The sequence below is a fragment of the Triturus cristatus genome, chromosome 12 (assembly GCF_964204655.1).
Source record: "Triturus cristatus chromosome 12, aTriCri1.1, whole genome shotgun sequence".
NCBI classification, from domain to species: Eukaryota; Metazoa; Chordata; class Amphibia; order Caudata; family Salamandridae; genus Triturus; species Triturus cristatus.
In genome coordinates, this window is record NC_140595.1 from 787,364,932 (window position 1) to 787,386,671 (window position 21,740).

At 46.2% G+C, this 21,740-nt stretch overlaps 1 long non-coding RNA gene across 2 annotated transcripts in view; it reads right to left on the reverse strand.

Annotated features, from left to right (window-relative positions):
* LOC146782843 (uncharacterized) overlaps positions 1-21,068 on the reverse strand; it is a 310,363-nt gene extending 289,295 nt beyond the window's left edge. For both annotated transcript variants that reach the window (XR_014972402.1, XR_014972403.1), the window contains exons 1-2: positions 20,955-21,068; positions 20,606-20,726 (exon numbers count right to left, since the gene is read on the reverse strand). This is a non-coding gene — a long non-coding RNA (uncharacterized LOC146782843). The remainder of the gene's footprint in view (positions 1-20,605; positions 20,727-20,954) is intronic.
* Positions 21,069-21,740: the final 672 nt, after the last annotated feature.

Consider the following 21,740-nt stretch of genomic DNA (forward strand, 5'->3'; position numbering starts at 1 on the left):
TGGTAGGTAAATGCAGTAGATAAGCACAATGCAGTGGATTTACACAAATTAATTTGAATCCATCAGGTGCTACCATTTCATTCAACATGAGAAAGAATAGGAAAATAATAATTTTGCTGCAGTGGAGGAACAATTATAGCAGTCAAAATAAAAACACTTATGAGATGGGGACCCATTGAAGCCCAAGTGAACTTATGTGGAGTCTTACCTTGCAGAAGAATCCTTACCTCAGATTCCTTCCCTACTGCAGCTGAAAACAGAGTGTGGATTGTATCAAGACTCTGGATAGCTTTACCTCCCAGTGCTTCAAGCAGTTCATAGAACAAGCCTGTGCAGGATGGTTAAAGAGGATGCAACAAACTAAGGGGCCCAGGAAGCCCATGTTGTGAAGCTTTCATGTCCCAGAGATGTTGATTGGCGGTAGAACAGCCTTCCCTTCGGTAGGGTGACTCATGAGGCCACATGTGCAGCTGGTGCTCCTAGAACAATGCTAATGTGAAAGATTGCAGGACATAGGTCGTAAGACTATCCAAGAGTGTCTGGAATGACTTCTGCCTCAGCATAGACAAGCCCTGCTGGAAAAATTGAATGCCAGGTCAAAAACACAAGCAAATCCAATATATATATATATATATATATATATATATATATACATACATATATACACATACACGCAAGTCTTTACAAACCCATATTTGGATAGCAGCCACCAATTATCACCTCGAAACAGGAGCTTTGAAAACCTCAATGGCTTTCTTGACTATTTATGCCATGAAGTTCACCTGTCAATCATTTGCTGGCCCAGGTGTATACACCCCACACTGGTTTTGGATTTTCCGCGTGGCTTACATACAGGCAAAAGATGAATGATAACTAGAGGAGATGGAGCCTCGGCAGAAGCATTTATTTAAAAAGTTACACTATTGTGATAAAAACTGAAATTTGAGCTGAATTTAGAGCAGCTGTGTGGCACTTGAGCTCCATAAAAAGCCAAATAAACATCAGGAGTTACACTCCATATATTTATTGTACTACAAGGACCAAAATGCACTGGATAGGCTGCTGAACTGAAAGATTGGCTATTTTGAAGGTGGGGAAGATTAATTGTAAGATGCATAACTGACCAGCTCTGACCTCACCATCATCAATGCATGCATCCATGGTGGAACCTTCCCAGACAACTGGAAACGCTCAGAGGTCAGCTCTCCTGAAGAAACCTTCAGCAGACCTGGAAGAGCTCAGGAACTACAGCCCCTTCTCGTTCCTGCCCTTCCTAACTCCCCCACCATCTGTAACAGCACAATCTCCTAGACATTACGGAGTCAGGTTTCCCTAGCAACAAAAGCATGGAAATCACCCTCATCGCAGCAACTGATGACATCCAGACCATCATGGACAAAGGGCAATCTGCAGTTCCCATACTGTTCGATCTCTGTGGCCTTTGACACAGTCTCCCTTGGACCAATCACCTCAAGACTCCACAACTCTGGAATAGAAGAACCCGTCCTGAGACAAAACCTAAGTCCTGATTTTTGGGAACAAAAAGCGCACCGTGGGACTCCCCTGGGTGGCCTACCAAACTGGGACCCACTCCATAGACCATGCCAGAAACCTTGGAATCATCTTGGTATGACAAACTCACCAGGACTAAACAGGTGAATGCCCGAACCTCTTTCAGCTTACTCATCCTAAGTATGCTCCACAAGATATTCAAATAACACCCCACAAACTCCAGACACATGGTCATCCAGGCCCTCACCACCAGCAGACAACTACAGCAACACACACTGCGCCAGTATCTTGAACCAACTCAAAAGACTCCAGACAAACCAGAAAGCCACCAGACTCATTCTAGACATCCCCTGCGGCACAGACACCACACCCCCACCTCAGAGAGCTAAACTAGCTACCCATCCAGAAGTGCTGCCAATTCAAACTGCTCATCCTTGCCTACAAAGCCTCCACAATGCCAGACTATTCTACCTCAACCACCTTAACTTCCACCATCCAACTAGGCAACTGTGCTTAGCCACACTCTGCCTCCACGAAGATACCATGCATCTGCAGAAGCAAAAACAGGACACCCCTTTTCCTACATCGCTGCCAAAACATGGAACAGCTGTCCTCACATCAGTACCTCCCCATCACTACTCGCGATCCTCAGGAAAGTGAAGACCTGGCCTTTCAAATAGGAGCTTTAATCGGCCTATACATCTGCTCCAGTGCCTGGATCCTGCCCTCGACTAATAAGTTAGGAGTATTTGTAAAGCGCACTTAAAGCAATACTATAAACAAATAAGGGGCTATTTAAGCAATGAACTGCATTATTGACTTGGAGGTCTGATTGTGTGGGTGCCCCATTCTCTTTTGGTGCTTACTAAACTCTCCACCGTCCTGTACACCCTCAAGAACAGGTTTTTCCCCTCAACTGCTCATCGATCACTTCCCCTCCGCATCATTTGACCACTCACCATTCCATGATAAAACCGGTCAAGAGCTTCTATGTGATCAAGAACCGGATTACCCTGCTGCAGCACACACATTAGGCTCAAGCTCTGCATCCCTTTACCAAATTCATAACATTTCCACTTACTGATGTAGAAATGTACCATTAATTCAATGAATGTATGCACGAACCATACCCATGGCTCTCAACCTCCAACCCCTCCCTCCCAAATTGCTCCTTTTTGCAGATGCCATCTCATTAGGTCAAATGGAACCCGAATCATGGAAGTGACAGGTTGTGCCAACCACAAAGAAATTTGCACAAAAATGTCCTCCTACCTCCATCCCACCCCAAGTATTATTGGACTTTATTAATGACAGCACCATTGCAATTGGGATGCACCATGGAAGGAAAGCTAGAGTCATGCAATAAATAACCAGTTTAGACTGAAATGAACACACGATTGGAGGGGGGGGGGGGGGGGGTCTCTACACTAAAATTTAAAATGTTCAAATATTTTTATATAGACAAGTGATGCAGATTTAACTATAGAGAGTTGTGTCAACATATCTCAAATCAGCTAACAACCATTCATTTGCAATATTTAATATCTAAACATTGCTTTTCCCTTTTAAAAACACACCCAGTGCGTGTACAAAATACAGCTATTTTATATGTGTTGCTAGAAAACACTCCACTACCATGTATTGGGGCATGCTAATGGTTGTAGGAGAGAGTAGAAGGTCAATGTTTGAGCACATCTGGGATTACACCTCTAAAGGCTGGTGGGTCCGGACCACAGTCTATGTGCTTTGAGATTTTCCCTTCATAGGGGTTGTGGGGGTTGAGATGCATTGGTTCTTTGAAGGCAGGGCTGATCACCCCTCCCCAGAAAGGATTTTTTTTTTTTTACTTCTACTGCCCAGGGCATTTCTGGCAACCCCAGGTAGCACAACAGTTAGAGACATCCTAGAAAGGTCCTCTTTCCAGCAGACCCTCTTTCAAATATATCCCTGCTCTGACTGCAGGTGCACAATGATCCACAAGCAGGGATCCTACTAGATTCCACGGATTTCTTTAATGGAGATTGAGAGGTCACCTTTTCCCCCAGGGTCCAAATATCAATTCATGATTCCCTCTATAGGCCAGCTGCACACAGGGAATGGAAAAATCTGGCAGCTTTTTTTTTTTTAATGATCTGCTGCCTGGGGCATTTCTGGCACCCTAACCTGACCCCAGCCCCCAAGGCAGCCCAAAAAAAAAAGTGGCAGGAAGGGCCAGTTGCCCCAACATGTGTTATGGTGGGTAGAAGTAAAGCGTGAAGTGCACAATAAATGATCACTGGAGTGGTCCTGCATATTGCTCTATGCTGTGGTGGGTGGAAGCAAAATGTGAATGGGTGAATAAGTGATCAAAGACTGAAGTGGATTGAGCCATTACCCCAAGGTGAAAACCATTCTGGATAGAACTAACATGCTAATGGAACAATAATTGATCATTTGCTCAAGTTGGCTGACGCTGCACTGTGCTATGGTGGGCGGAAGCAGTGGGGCACATGGCTGACTTCCTTGTGAGTCGCCCACAATCTGTTCCTTGACAAGGAGCACATTGCCTCACAAAGAAGTCTCCCTTGGTGCCAGGGACAGCTATTGCAATAAGAGCTTTTGCATTACTGGGTGTGTTGCAACTTAAAGTATTTTCTTTCACTTTTAGCTTCCTTGGAGAAGTTCTTTGCATCGCAGAGTAGTTGGATAAATGTTTTTCTCCCTTTATATTTGTTGCTGTAATCACATTTTACTACACTCACAGAGTGTTCTTCCAGTTCGTAACACAGTATTTATTTCTACAGGCATCTCTCTATTTTACCTAGGTCAGGAAGTTTTAGATAGAATCCAGAGAAGGCTTCTCAATGAAGGTATGCTTCCCAGGCCCCAACTTAACCACGAAGAGCTATGAGGCAGGGTCTGATATGGAGACAGCATCTTTGAGAGGGGGTCTGGCAGCAGAATATGAAAGATTCCAGTCGGAGTTCTTCTATCCAAGGAGGACTTGTCTGGTCTTCCAAGGATGGTAAGGGACATGCAAATGTTGGATACAAGTAAACACTGCAAATTTGTAGCATATTGACCCTGAAACCTGTCCCACGATGCTTTTTTCCTGAAGGACCTGGCCTGGTACTTTGGGCTAGACTGGTCCCATGAGGAGTAGGGTCAAGGCACATTTTCATATGGCTGGGTTCAAACTAATGGCATGGTGAGCAACTAAACAATGGATTCAAAGCCCAGAACTCTGTACAGGAGTGCATGTTTGATACTGCTTTCAAATTAAAAAAAAAAAAAGAACAATTGATGGAATGCTGAACAAATTTGTTCAGCATGGTCAGGTACCATTCAAAAACTGTCTGCAGTTAATATTGGTTGGTGGTTACATACCTAATTTAGTTTGCAACTCAAAATGTATAGAACGTCTATTAGCAGACCACAATGATGTTCTTCATGGACGTTCAGATGGCGGTTACTGCAGGGGCAGTAGTCTACTTCATCTGTTGCAGAGGATGTTTCAAGGCTGCAGGAACAGCACTTTATGGACTGCATACCAGCAACAGAGCAAAATAAATCAACGATAGCCGCTGCAGACTGTGTGGTTGGCAAGTAAAGAGGCAGGAGATTAGATAGATCACAGTTTGTTTTCCATCTTGCTTCACTTTGTACCATACAAAAGAGTCTTGGGTAAACTTACTAAAGTGGAAAACAGATTTAAACAGTTTCTGCTTGAAATGGTTATTCATGAATATATACCTTACATGGCCCATTACTCGAGAACCTGTATACCTTTTTTCTTTAATTCTTACATCTAAATTTGGTAAGGAGGATGAAGATTTCCCTTCCTTAATTAGATTTGAGCCACGTCTTTACTGGCTCTGGTAAAGCTGCAAATAGTGATCTTGCTTTTGGCAGCTTGCCAACTCAGCTCTCTATTTAAATATAGTCATGGTTCTGTTTGCTGCATTACAAGTGCATTACAAATTGATGCACTGCACATAATGTGACAGAACCTGTGCCATGTTTTGACTGAGTTCCCGGTCTGTCAAAGCCAAAAGCCCTTCGTCTTTCTGGATGGGCTCTTTAGTAGAGGTTGTCCCAGCAGGTTTACCCCAGTTTTTAAAGATATAATTACTCATTGTCCAGAGAACAGGTCACAAGCGCAACCTCAGACACCTAAACTTGGTTCAACACAATGGCACAAGTTGAATTAAGTGGAGTCAGTAAGCTGAAGGTACACAAGAGAAGTATTCCTGATCCTGCAAAAACAGTAAAGATTCAACTGGCATTCCCCCGGTATTAGTCAGTACTCCAAGTGAGACGCACTTGAAGTTTTACATAAGGTCCATGTGTAAGTAGAAGGCAAATTGTCAAGGCAGTAAGGACACTAAAGTCTTAAGAGTAAACCGCAGTTAACTGGTCACAGCAGACTGGGGCCTAGGCACTACTGAAGGTAAACTGTGTTGGAGAGCAAGACAGGATACAGAAACCAGCATTGACCCAGTCTCCAGTTTTACCTTAGGACTTAGTCTCAAAAACGGAAGTCCAAAATCTTCATCTGGGCAAAGCAGCAGGCTGTAGCTGAGGGAAGATGGCCATCAGTCAAGTTTCCAGTAAGTCTGTTAGCTTTCATGGGAAAGTTCAGAGAAGAAGAAATATGAATGTTGCACTAAAGGAAAGTCCCTCAACTGCCAAATACTTTTGGTACCTCTGCCTGGTCAAGATTTCTTCGTTCACACTATCACTATTTCAGAGCTCAGATGCTTCCAGCAGGGCAAGACTGTGGCTGAAACCGAAGAGGGTTCCACAAGGCCATGTGCCTTATCCACAGGGTCCTGTTTATTCTGATTTCCTGCTTCAGAAAAGCTCCGATCAGCAGAAACCTGGCTCCCTCGCCCACCGGCAATGCACCCCAGTAAGACGAGCTTGGCAGGTTTGTCCCAGTCCTCAGGATGTCTAATGAACCAAAATGTTTAAGCCCCAGGGTTTCAAAGATGATGGGAGAAGTCCAGCCAGCGATAACCAAGAGTCCCAGGGCCTAACGAAGTACACTTGGTGGGGAGGGCTAACTCCAGGAGAGGCCAATAGCAGGGTCAAGCGCTGGTTCAGTTGAACTCAGTTGTAGGAAAGGCCTCTTGAAGCTTGTTGTGTCGTGGTAGCTTGAACAGGAGGCCAGCCACATGACCCCAAGAGTCCACTTTTTTTTGTCTGGAGTACAAAAGAATGAAGGCCCGTGCTTTCAGGGATCTTATTGGGTCTCAACAGTAGGTTGACTCTTCTGATCTTCCTCAGGTCCAGTAGTGTTCCGAGGAGGGTACTGGGGGATGCCACATTTACCTCTGGCAGCACCAAGTGGGGGTGACGTTTGGCTTCTCCCAAACCAATGGGATAAAAGTTCCCAGGGGTGACTATTTCCACTTATACAGCATTTCCTGTGTGTCCTAATGCAAACAATCCCTCAGTGTGCCTCTCTGCCTACATCTCTGAAGGTGGAAACCTTCTTTCCCTGTGCAGTGCCAGTTTACCAACCCAGAGTTATGGCCAGGGAAATAAACTCCTCTGTTGTCACTTCAAACCAGTTCTTGGGGGCATCTCCCTCACCATTGGATTGCAGCCTGCCTGGGAGCAGTTTTCACACCTCTTCAGGACTGGAGCACTTGAAGGCCTGCAGCTGGAGGCTAATGCAAACTAGCCCCCAGAAGCTATAGGCAGTGAACATTTCTAATGGTATCTTTTCCCTACTATATATCAAAATCTGACATCACAAGTGAATTGGGCTGTTAATAAATACAAAGAGTCCAAGAATGGCATGTCTAAATGTTTAAGATGCAGTCCACCCTGGGAATGAGTAGGTTGTATTGACGGAGGGTTGCTGAGCACAGATTCTACAGGCCCCTCCACCCAGACAGACCATGGGGCGCAATTTAGCCATAAAATAAATACTACGTGTTCAGAATCAACCGTATGTATTTTTTCGAAATGCTCACACAATAGGTGTGCATTCATTATCTTTATTTTCACTTAACTATAGGTCCTGTACGGAATGGTACACAAGGGGCTGGTCCCTTTGTTGTCCTAAAGAGGAGGTTTAGGGGATACCTCGAAACAGGTCGACACAATACTAGGGATTATAATTACATACGTTATTTTTCCCTTTTATTAAACCCTTTTTATCCTTGCCAACTGGGAGCAGGAATAAAACGTTGGCTCACTAGTTAGGTAAAAATTTTAAATATCACTTACACCACTCCACACTGCACTACACATACTCACAAAATAATTGCTCCTATGTAACTCCGCAAATCGCAGCACGCCCCAAGCAGTAGATGATTGGGATGGCCCCAATGATGAAGCATATCACCTAGGGGCAACCCTGGGTGAGTGAGGGGACTCAAGAAAATAAATTTTCCTTTTCGGCTAACAGAAATTGGTTTCCACCCAATTGGTGAACCACCCGTATGTCCTTGGCTAGGTTATTTTGATCCGTCATCCACGGATCCTTTTTGCTACACTTTGAACACATAGGAGGGTGAACCTAGCTCAATCCTCCTTCTCCCCCCGTTTTTGATTAATAAGTGTTTTCTCACCAAATATAGCATTATTAAATTCAATGGGGCAACCCAACATTTCTCTATGGAACAGTCAATATTGCGACAGTGTATAATAGCTTTCAGGTGCTAGTCACTGAAAGAACATTTAACATGAATTTTCAATATGCCCTACTTTTAAATACCACGAACCTTGCCTCATGGGCTCAAAGCAGACTTAAGGTTGAAATTAATATTTAAAAAGCAAGGTTTATACCCATCAAAAGTGTTGATTTTGATAGGTCATTTTGCAGTTTTTATCTGCTCTAGTCAGACTACAATGGTGGGACTGAAACCATGTTTTACACTGTCACCGTAGTTTGTGGCAAATTAGACGCCGCAGTCTGGTTGTGGCATTTAATTTACAGACTCAGGGTACAAACAAATCTCAGCAAAGGACACCATCAGAAAAATGGTACTTGCTAAAATAAAGAACGAAAACAAGAAAATTAACACAATCACAGGAGCAAGCTTGGAGAAACTCCAGATGTATCAAAGCTCGGTAGAAATGTAAACAGGAGTTGAATACCTACCATAAAGCTCTGAAAAATGCCAAAAAGACCTACTTCATGAAATATATTGAAAAAAAAAATTGCGGTTCCTCCAAAGAACGTTAAAAAAAATTGTAAAGGAACTCAGGCAACTAGTTTATCACAAAACCATTACCCCCTCAGCTACCAATTGTGAGGAAATAGGGAAGTTTCTTCACCGATAAGAGTGTAACCTTCGACAATCTCATCTAGACGAGATTGCTTGAGAACAATTTAGCTCCCCAACGACAGGCAGCGTAGAACTTGGCTTATTTCTCAGTAGAACAAGTTGAACAAACAATGAGGGAAGTGAAGTCTGGATCCCCACTAGATCCTGCTCCATTTTAATTTGCTCAGCTGGGTCCCCTTTTAATCTCAACTCTGAAACCGTTCTATAATTAATCCCTGGCCACTGCAGAGTACCCAGAAGACTGGAAACAAGCTTTAATACTCCACCTACAGGCATTGACGTCTCAATCCTACCCAACTATTGACCCATCTCCTTGCTCCCCTATATGTCCAAAGTGCTAGAAAGACTAATCAGTGCCCAGCTTAACCCTTTGTTAGAAAACAATAACCTGTTAGACCCCATCCCAAATAGGATTTATAACAATGGTACAGAATCCACTCTTTGCTGTTTTAGACATCAGACTATGCCATGTGTGTTAACAACTGATGCCAAAGTTACCCAATGCCTGCCAGTCATGAACCTAGAGACACTGCTCTCAGAGCAGCATAGGGGATATCATGCCCAGGTAGTCTGGGTACACTTTGCTCGCAGAACATACCAGCATGCAGGACTATAGTGGTATAAATTACTAGACAGTGGTATGGCATCTAGCGTGTTGTAGTGGGAAACTGAAGGTGTCCTCAATACCAAGAGCAATTCTTCGGCGCACCTCATGAACACTTAATATCCCAGAAGAACCAACCCAATCCTGTGAGAACCAATTCCTGGCTACCATCTTGTCCAAAAGGCATAAGGACCATGCCCTGCTGCCACACTCCTGCCTGGCAATCCGGTTTCAGCAAAGAGTGCTCCGTTCCTGATCACGGAAAACACTGATGCGGAAGACAGGCCACTGTTCCTGATCTCCCGGATGCGGACAGGATTGCTCCACCCAAGGTGAGAAGCATCTTCCCAGTAACTGTAGCTACGCCATGAGCCACCATGGACACAAAGCTAAGTGCCTTAAATGGGATGCATGCAGCATTATGGTGCGAGTGACGTAAAACCCATCATACTCACATATTTGTTTTTAGCAGAACCTCAACTGTAGCATAAAGTTACACTAACTGACTTGATCAGAGTATCTCCTCCTGCTAACTCAAATATAATGCTGTTGGTGACAGATAACCTTGCTAATATGCCTTTTTGCCAGATCTCAGAAAGAGGTCCACCCTCGAACTGGGTGACATTGGGCTCAATGACATTTGCTAGTCAAGCCTCTTTGAAATTTGCATATTGAGCACTGTTAGAAATGGGGGTCCCTAGTTGGCAAGGGCTTGCACTTATGTCCAAATAGGGACCCTTCTTGCTGGTAAGGGAGTTACACTCCTAAAATAACCCCTGCTCGCCCCCTTGGTAGCTTGGCACGAGCAGTCAGTCTTATCCTAGAGGCAGTGTATAAAGCACTTGCACATAACCAACAGTAATACATTGTAAGCACTACAAAAGAACACCACACCAGTTAAGAAAAATATCCAATATTTTTATATACTTAAGACAAGACCATAACGATAAAAATGCACCATACAGTACTTAAAAATATTCCGTTCTCAAAATAACCTTGTAAAACAGTTCCTTGATGTAGATTGCTCCGTCCGGGGCTATCACGACGTTGTGAGCAAACAAAACCAAACAGTTCTGACCGCGGTGCCGTGGGCCAGCTACGGCCTTGGGAAGAACCACAAACAGTACATTTCAGAAAAGCAGGGCGATGACCTCTCGTTGATCTTCCGAACACACCGTGTCAGTAGGCGTCTGTACCGGAGGTCGGTGCAGGAGTCGGCGGGGCCCTCGAAGTCACACGCGTTGCAGATCAAACTCCTCTTTGCTAAAGTCAGGAGCGCTGCCGTCATCAGGCGTCGGGTGCGAAGTGCAGCGGTGCCCTCAGGTCACGGTGCGAGTAGCGGCGTCAGATGGCATCGTCGGTGAGACCAGGGTTGCGGTGTGAGATAAAGGCGATGCTCATCACGCTGCTGGCAGGTAACGGTGCGAGCAGCGTCGTCGTTGCTGCAGCGCTGTCATCGGCTGACGAACTGGAGTCGATGCCACCAGCACCGGTAGGCCAAGGCTGCGGTGCAGTATGAGAGCGGTGCGTCGTGTAACTTTACGAGCGGTGCCCTTGAACCACGGTGCAAGCAGCAGCGTTGATTCTGGCGTGGAGCATCGTCGGGGATACCAAAGCGTTGTTGTGAGGCGGTGCGTAGTGCGGTGCCCACAGGTCGGGGTGACAGCAGCGGCTCAGTGGCAGCATTAGCAGGCGTCGGTGAGACCAGGGTCGTGGTGCAGCTGTGCCTTCAGGACACTGAGTTGGCAGCGGCATCGTAGACGGCGTCGGGTTTGAAGTCTTTGCTGTTCCTGAGACTTCTTGAACAAGGGGCAAGCTCTACCTCAAGCCCTTGGAGAAACTCACAAAAGTAGATTGCAGAAAGTTCAGTCCAGTCCTTTCACTGCCCAAGACAGAAGCAGCCACTGCAGGCCAACACAAAAAAGCACACAACAAATTGGTAGTTCCTCCTCACAGCTTCTCCAGCTTCTTCTTGGCAGTCTTCTTGATCCAAAAGAGTTCTGAAATCTTGGGGTCTGGGTCCCAATATTTATGGTAGCAAATCCTTTGTCCTCTGAAGGCAGAGGGTCCTGTACCTAGTTCAAACCAGTTCTGGGTGCATTATGACAGTGTGCACCTTTTTTCTTTGTCAGTGTAGGCCAGGGTCCTCAGACGCACCACAGGAGGTGGAGCCAGCATTGTGGAAGGCAGGCACAGTCCTAGTCAGACCCAGGTGCTACTCCTCCCACCCATCTACATGCAGATAGGTCTATTCAGCCCTGTGCTGACTCACCCTGTCTCCTGGAGTCTCCCTCAGCCACTGTCACTCACAACCCAGACAAACAATACACAAGCTAGCAGAGGCAGGCTGGATGGTTAGGTAAGAAAATACCTACTTTCTAAAAGTGGTATTTTCAAACACAGAATATTTAAACCATCTTCACTAAAAGATGTATTTTATCACTCCGAGTTCAGGCATACTAAACTTGAATTTCTACCATACCAAACTGCCCATTCTGGCCTAGGGGGACAGGTAGCCTTGCAAGAGTAAAAAACGAAGTAGGCTGTAATTGACTATCAGGACATGCCACACACACCGGGGCATGTCATACCTTTCACATAAAATGCACCCTGCCCACAGGGGTACCTTGGGCCTACCTTTGGGGTGACTAAAATGTAGAAAAGCGAAGGTTTAGGGACTGGCAAATGTGTGCACTTGTCAAGTCGACATGGCAGCCCAAGGCTGCACACAGGCTCTGCAATGGCAGGCCAGAGTTACACTTTAAGGGCTGTTTGCATGGGTGGCAGAATCCAGTGCACCAACAGCATTTGATTTATGGGCCCTGGCACTCGAGTGCCCTTTACTAGGGACTGACAAATCAAATAGGCCAATCATGGAAACACCAATCCATAACACATTTTAACACAGGAGAGCATATGCACTTTAGCACGGATCGGCAGTGGTAAAGTGCCCAGCATCCTAAAACCAACACAAACAGGTCAGGGAAAAATAAAAGGAAGAAGCAAAAAGTTTAGGGATAACCCTGCAAAAAGGGCCATCTCCAACAAGCACAAAATAGCAGCCCAAGGAGCAGAGCTGTTGACTTCATAGATCATCAAGGAATGGCATTTAAATTGTATTTCTGTGATCGAGCTGCTTAGAGCCCATGTGTACATCTTGTTAGAAGCAAGACTGTTTCATGAAGTTCCCTCTGACATCTCCACCCTGACACGGCAGTTACATCTTCAGAAGGCACAAAGTGCAGAGAAGTAGGCTGTCTTTTTTATGTTCACCACACCCCCATTCCTTTCAGCGGGCTCATGGTAAAATGTCATACTGTTCTCCTGGCAGCTCCCTTGGGGAAGTGGTTGGACTGTCATCATACACTGCCCCCGCTGGCCCGGACCCCAGGTGAGTGAATGTGTTGTGTGTGCCGGCATCTGACAGTTTAGAGGCAGATCAAGGCATGGCTGAAGTCCTAATCCCACTGATTTGTCTGCGGCATTTGACAAGTTCGCCCATTATCTGATAGAAAAACTGTACGAGTCTGGGATACATTCCAAAGCCCTAAATGACACAGCTCCTTGTTAAGTAAGAGAACCCAATCAGTGCAGTTAGACACCTTCAGGTCTTTCCTCCGTACATCCAAATGCTAAATTCCTCAGGGTTCTTTCCTAAGCCCAATACTTTTTAACCTGTGCGTCTCATACATAATAAACATTGTAAGGAAATGGGGTTTCGCGATCTGCTCTTAAGCAGATGACACCCAGCTGGTAAGTTCGATAGGGAAAAACATCAGGAAACAAGTGTCAATCGGACCAGCTGTTTTGCGGAGGTGTAATGCGGGATAAGGGTACACTGAAATTAAATGCTGAAAAAACAGATTATAATCTTTGGTGGAGCGCAATAGATTTGGGGATCCTCCTGGAGGCCAGCTGCTTTAAACTCCCCGAGCCTAAGAAAGAGGTAAAAGAATTAGGGATCCTAATAGACAACTCATTATCCATGCAAGAGCAAGTCAATTCCACATGTGGCTAACGTATTGGCGTACTTAAAATCCTGAGAATACTGTTCTGCTAGATTATCGTACACTGATATAGAACAGTAGTCCAGGGACCAGTAACTAGAATATGGGAATGTGCTCTTTGTGGGTGCGGCGGATTACTTTTTTTTCTCCTCCGATAACGTGGAATTTACTAAGCCACGCTCGTGTAGTTTGCGCTACTTCGCAGTACGCGAATTGCACATAGCACAGTGCAAACACGTGTAGTGTAGCGCAACGGTAATTTTTTGCTTGCTCGCGGTCCTCAACGCCTAGTTGGCGACCGCGAGCAAGCAAAATGACAACCCGGCGAGACTTTTTCCTAGTCCGCGATCAGCAACATCAAGTTGCCGATTGCAAGTGTGGAAAATAAACCTCCCGGCGAGATTCCTAACGCGGGAAGGTCAGGTTTCTCATTGCGAGTGGTCGCGTATGCTCGCGATGAGAAACTACCAGTCCGCATTGAGAAAGCTGCCGCTCGAGTAAAAATCTACTCGAGCGGCAGAAAACTACAGCTTGCACTGTGCAAGATGGTGTTTTCAATGATTGCACAGTGCTGGATGCTTGTCCGCACTGTGCAATCATTGAGAACAACATCTTGCACAGTGCGAACAGGGTACTACGCAGTTTGCAAAGTGCTACGCGTAGCTCGTGAAGTGCACTTTGAGAAGCTACGTGTAGCGCTACTTCGCGAACTACGCCCAGGGTTAGAATTTACCTACAGGACCACAGCTAAACATTTGGAGTCAGGAGGTGACTAACGGGGCTGGGGCAAAGGAGAAAGCGCTGCATAGAGAGATGTTGAGGGGGCTATAACAACACCCAATAGCGGAGCAATGGAAGGATACATTACATGCTTGTGAAATTCAGAGCCCCCCCCAGTAGTGCGATTAAAGACGGTGAGTCTTCCACAGGCTAGGATAGGAAGGACAGTGGGGACTCCAACTGACCGAATTTGCCAGATCTGTTGGGTGGGGATGATCCTCCCCCACAATAGAAGAGAGGTATGTTAGTGCCATATAGATTGGAGTGACCTGCAAAGGGACCATACCTGATATAGTGCGGGCTAAAAGATGAATGACCCTCCCACCACCACAATCTTCTCCAACATGCGTTCACAATCCACCACTGCACTAGTTCAGCCAAGTAGTTTAGTTTTTATTATTATTTTCATCACTCTAATTCCTATTATATACGATTTTCACATGGCAAAACGCCACTTCCCATCCAAACGTAGCTACTCCAACAAAGGCGAAGCACATTACATTGCTGGAGGGACTTGTATAGGAAGCACTACCTGAACTATAAAAAGCACAATAGGTGGAGTGAGCAAAACTTAGTTTACCAACAACAGATGTATTACACCATTTCCACAAACGTTAGGCAGAGACTAGTAATGTGTACAACCCTAAACTTCTGTAATACTTGGTTTAAGAAGATGTATTTACAAATGTAAGACAAGTACTTTAACGCAGAGTGTGTACACAAAATGCCGATAAACATATGTTTAAAAAATGGGGGCAGTACTCCTCCATCCAGTTCTTCTAGCTCTTCTTGGCAGGTTCCTTGATCCAAGCAAATTCGAAAGTTCTGGGCCCCAATATTTATACTCAGTTTCTAGTGGTTTTGGGCAGTGTGTCTGTGCTCAGCCCAAACCAGTTCGGTACTCACTGGTCCAGCTTCCTGGCAGGAATTGGAGACAGCATTGTCCAAGGCAGACCAAGCCCATTCAGGTGCAAAGAAATCTCCTCCCACTACCCTAAATGCAGCTCAGGTCTATTCAGCCCAGCCCCAACTCATCCAGGAACCCCCCCAGTGGCTGTCTGCAGAGAATGCACATCCCCAGACCCTGTCACTCCAAGGCCAGACAGTCAATCCACAACCCAGCAGAGGCACACAGCATGGCTAAGCAAGAATACACCTACTTTCTAAAAGTGGTATTTTCAAACACAGTACATAAAAATCATTTTTACTGAAAGATGCAATTCTACATTCTGAGTTCAGGCATACTAAACTCCATTTCTATATCTTGTCCCAGTTGGAAGTTATACTCCTAAAGTGTTACCTAGTATTTCCCGTTCTATATTATGGGACCGATTGCCTTTCAATAGTGAGGCAGAGAAGTAATTGGTTGTCTGTTCTGGGTTGCGGTCTCCGGGTGGTAGGCGTTTGAGAGTCTCGGTCCACTCTGATACTTTGTTTCAGCTGCGGTGTGTGAAGCGGGGCGGCTTCGTGGCAGTGTAAGGGGAGCCAGAGATGGTGAAGTGTACTAGGGCATGGTCTGTCCAGGTGAGTTTGGGGACATGGCTGTACTTGGCTCACAGTAGGGTTCCTCACTTTTCACAGTGAAGAAAGGGGTAGGGAGCACCATTCAGGCCAGCAAGTGTGTCAAATTAAGATTAGTTGCTTAGAAGTTGCTGCCAAGAGCCTCTGGTCATTTGGAGTGTAGAAGAGAGGTGAATTTTATGTCTGGTGCTAACCAAGATCTTTTGATTTTATTAACATCATAATACAGTTACATTAAAGGGGGCTTTCAGACCGCCCTCTTCCTCAATTGGTGTGTCGTTCTCACTTTTCCTTGTCCACTACAGCATGGGGCACTTGGTCGGCCCACTTCAGCTATTGGCTACATTTTCTAAGTGAGGGCCTTCTTCTCTTGAACAATGAAAAGATCAGCACAAATTAGTTTCTTTCTCTACTCATGGCCATCAAACTAGTGCGTGAATATTGAAACCAAAAGGAGACAGTTTATTTTTATGTTGGTGAAGGTCTAGCAGCTCACCCACCAAAGTATTTACAAAAGCTGTAACAAAACCCAAAGGAAAAGCCAAAATGCTGACAACCAACAACTGACCAACTGGCTTTGGCAATTCTTGCTTTTTTTGCCAGTTCACCAAAATGCCAGGAGTAGTAAAGCGATATCGCTCACTCTTAGATCCTAAAAGACACCAGGGGTTGACCTTTTGATCTGGCAAGCGCCCCTGAACAGCTTCCATTCATTAAAATTCAGTAGGGCAAACACCTATTACTCTGTGCCAGAGCTCTGCACAGGATGGACTTAACCTTTAAATGTCTTATCTGGCACTCAAGTGGTAAGAATCAACAGTTTATGAAGCTCTAAGCTTTCCCAGGTCCATCTGTGGGTAGCTCAATGTTAGACCTGGCATCCTCAGCGTGGTTGTCCCCTGTATTTTTGCCTCTGCCTCCTGTGTTTTGGCTGTGGGCTGAATTTAGTTTTTGCTGGTCTAGATGCTTTGGGTACTTTGCCACTGCTGATCAGTGCAAGTGCTCTCTCTGTAAAATGAGAATATAGATTGGTGTTTTTATGATTGACTTATTTGACTTACTACTAGGTCTCTAGTACAGTGCACTGTGTGCACCCAGGGCCTGTAAATCAAATGCTGCTAGTGGGCCTGCGGCACGGATTGTGCCACCCACACAAGCAGCCTTTCAAAGGGCTTACAGACCTGCCACTGCAGTGGGAGCGCAATCTACTGCCATGTCAACCCACTTGCCAGGCCCTAACCTTCCCTTACATGCGAGTCACCACTAAGGTAGGTCCATGGTACCCCTGTGGGCAGGGTGCAGCGTATGTGAAGGTTAGGACATGTACTAATGTATGTAATATGTCCCGACACTGAACTACAGTGAGTTTCGTTTCTCTCTATATAGAAAGGCCATCTGTACAATAGGATAGGATGGAAGTTATATTTATAAGATGTTATAAATAAACTTCCCATTGGGACAAGATTGAAAGGTAAAGTTTAGTATGCTTGACCTCAGACTATAAAGATGCATCTTTAAGTAAGGATGATTTTTACATTGCTTGAAAATACCACCTTTTAGAAAGTGGATATTTTCTTGCTTAGCCATCTTGTGTGCCTCCGCTGGGTTGTGGGTTGACTGTCTGGCTTTGGGGTGACAGGGGCTAGGGATGTGCATTCACTGTAGTCAGCCACTTGGGGGGTTGGGATATGTCCTGCCTTTCCTGGATGAGTCAGGACTGGGCTGAATAGACCTGGGCTGCATATAGAGTAGGCGGGAGGAGATTTTCTTGCACCTAAATGGGCCCGGTCTGTCTTAAACAATACAGTCTCCCCTTCTGCCGGGAAACTGGACCAGAGAGGACAGAACTCGTTTTTACTGAGCGCAGAGCTTCTCTGCCACAAGAGAACAAAGAAATGCTGTATAAATATTAGGGCCCAGAACTTTAGATCATTTCTGGAATTTAAGAGGAACCTTTGCCAATGAGAAGAGCTGGAGAAACTGAAAGATGTACTGCCCATTTGGTGCGTGGTGTCTGGGATTGGCCTGCAGTGGCTGTTTCTGCCAAGGAAAAGACAAGGACTTTGGTGGGTCCCCTGCTTGAGGAAGATCTCCAAGGGCTTAAAGTAGAGCTTGCCTCTTGTTCTGAAGTCTCAGGGACACAAAGACATCACCACCAGCTCCCCTGAACTTCCTTGCTGGGAGTTCTGACCTGCCAAGAGCGGCCTGTTGAGGAGTTGGGCCTCTGGAGGTGGTTACTGCTGTTGTGAGCTGGAAATAAGACCCAACTACGAGAAGCGCAACGCAGTAGCACCTGTTTCCAATGCATCACCGCTGTGCAGAAAGAATTTCCACGCATAGCCATCGTACAGCTGAAGAAACCGATTGAGTTCCTGCCCACGGCTGGAGAAGTCACTGCATTGCGCATTGCGTGCATCAATGTACGAAGTCTGAGATCACTGCATCAATTTCAATGCAGGCCCTGCTGTGCGGCTGCCAGAAACAATGCATTGTGAGACCGCGCTGGAGACCAACGCAGCACCGTTGCATCGAGAACCGACACATCCCCAATCCCCACACATTGCACCAGGGCCACAGTAAGGAAGCGATCCATAGCCTTCCCTGCGCATAAGGAACCGACCCATCACATTCCCTGCGGCTGTTTTGGTTTATGATTTTGACACATCCAAGGTACTGTGTGTTGAAAGTGGCGCACCTGTAGTTTGCTATGTGTTTTCACTGTATTACTTTATGTGGGCACAAATGCTGTACTCACTGCCTCTGAGATAAGGCTGTCTGCTCGAGCCAAGCTACCACGGGGGTGAGCAGGGGTTATTTTTTAGAAGTGTATCCCCCCCCCTACCCTGACTAGGAAGAAGGGCCCCTACTTGGACAAAGGTGCAAAACATTGCCAACTAGAGACCCCCATTTCTAACACTCCCCCCACCTAGATTGTTCCTTGGCATTCTGGTACTCACCGTTCTACTGCACTGTAAATCCAGTGCTCACAAAGAAAGTGATTGAGATACACAAGATTGGAACTGGGAAGTTTACTTGCCCCTGCTGCTGGCTTCAAGACCTCGAGGACACTAACCAGAACAGTGAGTGGGTAGCAGCAGCTACCCTTCATTGATATCCATGGGGAAGCACCATGGTGGCGGTGCCAATGGGAAGCTTCCACAGAGTACAACTCTGGATCCATCTTGTGAAACCACCAGTTACTGCAAGAGATTTGGTGTGACAGGCCTGCTGCCCAGCTAACTAATGCTTCTGTGACTGGAGGTGGAGTTAGCGTCTCCAGCCCGACCAACTGGGCTCCCGCAAAGATCTACCCCATTCACCCGATTTCTGCCGAGTCTTCTCTTAAAGTGGACTTTCTTCCCTGCCTGCAACTAGAAGGCAGTGGGCATGTCTGTGGTGCGCCGTTTTGCTTAGAAGTACCTTGAAAACCCATCTCTTAGCGACTACTGTGTTTTTATTAAAAAATATTCATGGACACCCCCCCCCCCCCTACCTTTTATGACACAATGCATTAGCCTCTCCATTTTCTTAAACATTCTCGTCGAGCAATGTGGAGACCAATCACACCTAAATCCGCATTTAAATTCTTTTTGATTTCATCAATGCTGCTGCACACCCAATGTACTTAAAACACAATTTGCTGACCATCAATTGAATTATTCCAAAGGTGCCCCAGTGTCATTTTAAGGTGTCCCGCCTGCCCTCCCATCCTCCAGCTCAGAACAGCTATGACTTGTATTACTTATTTGCTACTACACGCCTGCAAGACGGCAGACAATATTCAATCACACCGTAATCTTTCAGAAACAGCGCCACACAAAAACTGCTGAAATGTGTTTTGTGCCAAAATCCTTAAGATGCCACCGAACGTTTTAAAGCATGGGCGAAGTGGGCTCTGGTCCAGCGCCCCAGTCTGTCAGGGGGCCCCTGATGGAGCCAGCTCTGTTATGTAGAGAGAGAGCCATTCCATGATGACCTCGAATAATGCTTTTTTTTTTTTTGCTTTTCTATTCCCATCTTCTTGATGTTTCAACTTTTTTTTTTATAAATAAATTGTACACAATCACTGCTGCAGGGTTAACCACAGCTGGCATAAATCATTAGTACAGTGCTGTTTATGCGGTAACCCCCTTCCTGGCTAGATTTTTGATAGAGAGAGGGCAAGAGAAAGAGCAAGAGAGAGCGCGAGAGAAAGAGCGTGCGAGAGAGAGAGAGAGAGCGTGCGAGAGAGAGAGAGAGAGCGTGCGAGAGAGAGAGAGAGAGCGTGCGAGAGAGAGAGAGATTGAGATTGAGATTCTTGGTTTAACATTAGTGAGCGAGTCTACTAGAAACACTTTGCAGAAAAATGTTGGTTTCATTCAACATCCAAACAGGACCCCACATCTGAGAAATGGGAGGGTGTCACAAATTATTTGCCTTAATATTAATGAGCTGCTGCTAGGTTACTAAATTGAAAACACACCCCACTTTCCCTAAATATTAGATGTAAACATTCTGAATTTGAGGAGTGTCTGTGCACTGTCAGTGACCTGACCAAAAAGGGCGTGAAAGAGCTGAAACTGGATCATAAAAAGAAAGCTGTTCCGTACAGGGGGCCCCCAAAGATGCACAGGGCCCCCAAATGATTAAGCGGTCCCTGCCTTGGTGGAGAGAAAAAGGGACACAGGCGGAGATAGAGAAATATGCAGAAGTGAGATGGAGAGAGGGAGAAAGTGCATTTTGCGAGGGGGTGGCGGTTACGTGGTAGTTTGAGGCCCTGGACACGAGCCCACTTTGCCTGCGCTTTGAGCAGTGTCTGTCACGCCATAACAAAGCTATTGCTCGAGCAGGTTTTGAAAGGAGCCATGCTGAAAGTTTTATTGGCCCGAGTTTATTGAAATGCGGAGTAAAGAACTCACCTGGTGCGCCTTGACTGCGTCATTCTAGTGTGCCACGAAGCCTCCTCCTCTCCCCAGGGGGTGTCCAGGTCACCTCTAGCGGCATTAGTGGGGCAGATAAGGACAGGGGCAAAAAGGTCATCTGAAATAAAAACGTACGTTTTATGCCACTACCTTTGTACCTCATCCCTGCGGTTTGAAATTGACTAGTGTGTCCTATGTACAGTTGGGGTGGGGGGGCAGGGGGGCGCCTTGTGCGTTTGCTACTATATTTGTCTGGGACCGACTATTTTCTGCCACCACGTTTCTACAGAACAAAACATATTAAGTCCCCGCGCATCCTCTCCATATATCTCAAACTATCGCTCACCATAAACAGACTGTAGTTACCCAGTTTTCATTACTCCGCTCCGACGGTGCTTCTAAGACACCACAGGTCCTCGGACCCCTCATACCACGACCCATTGCGCGTGCTCACCTGCGCACGGCAGCGCACCAATTTAGAGAAAATCGCCCTCACGTGCCAATCTCTCACCCCATCAGAACCCGCAATTAGCTCACGAGCCTCACCTGCCTGCCCATCCGCCAATGGGAAGCCTCCGCCACCCCTCGAACGCCAGCCAGCCACTCCCGCGCGCACAACCCGTAGGTGAGCTAAGGAGCCACACGCGCTGCCACAGGTGCAAGGTATTCTGTCATTGCAAGACAGGTTGGCATAGTGCTCCCACCGAAGTGCACTCTGGGAGCTCCAATCCAGGTAACAAACGTTCCAGCCAGTGGCGTAACGCGGGCCGCACAGGCTTCACTATCCAAGCCCCCTCCCACCCCTCTCTGCGCGCGAGTGCTTCCAAAAGAACAGCTCCTGGAAGCCAGTTTTACACCGAGATGAAAGTAAACAACCTTGTGAAATGATTACCGTTTTTACTGTGAGGCTGAGCAGGGTCACGGAGGGCCAGTGATCGGACAGTTGTAAATCTGGACACCTCTGCCCCCTGCATTGTTAACTCTGCCTCCTGGGGTCGGCATAGCTCTTGTCGGAGGGGGGAGTCTCGTGCTTAGTTTTGGTCCTCTGACGACAGTCTTCTGGCATCCCGAATCAGAGCAGAGTGCTCCGCTCATAACCGGTCCCGCTTTCACTTCTCTGCTTTTTTCGGAT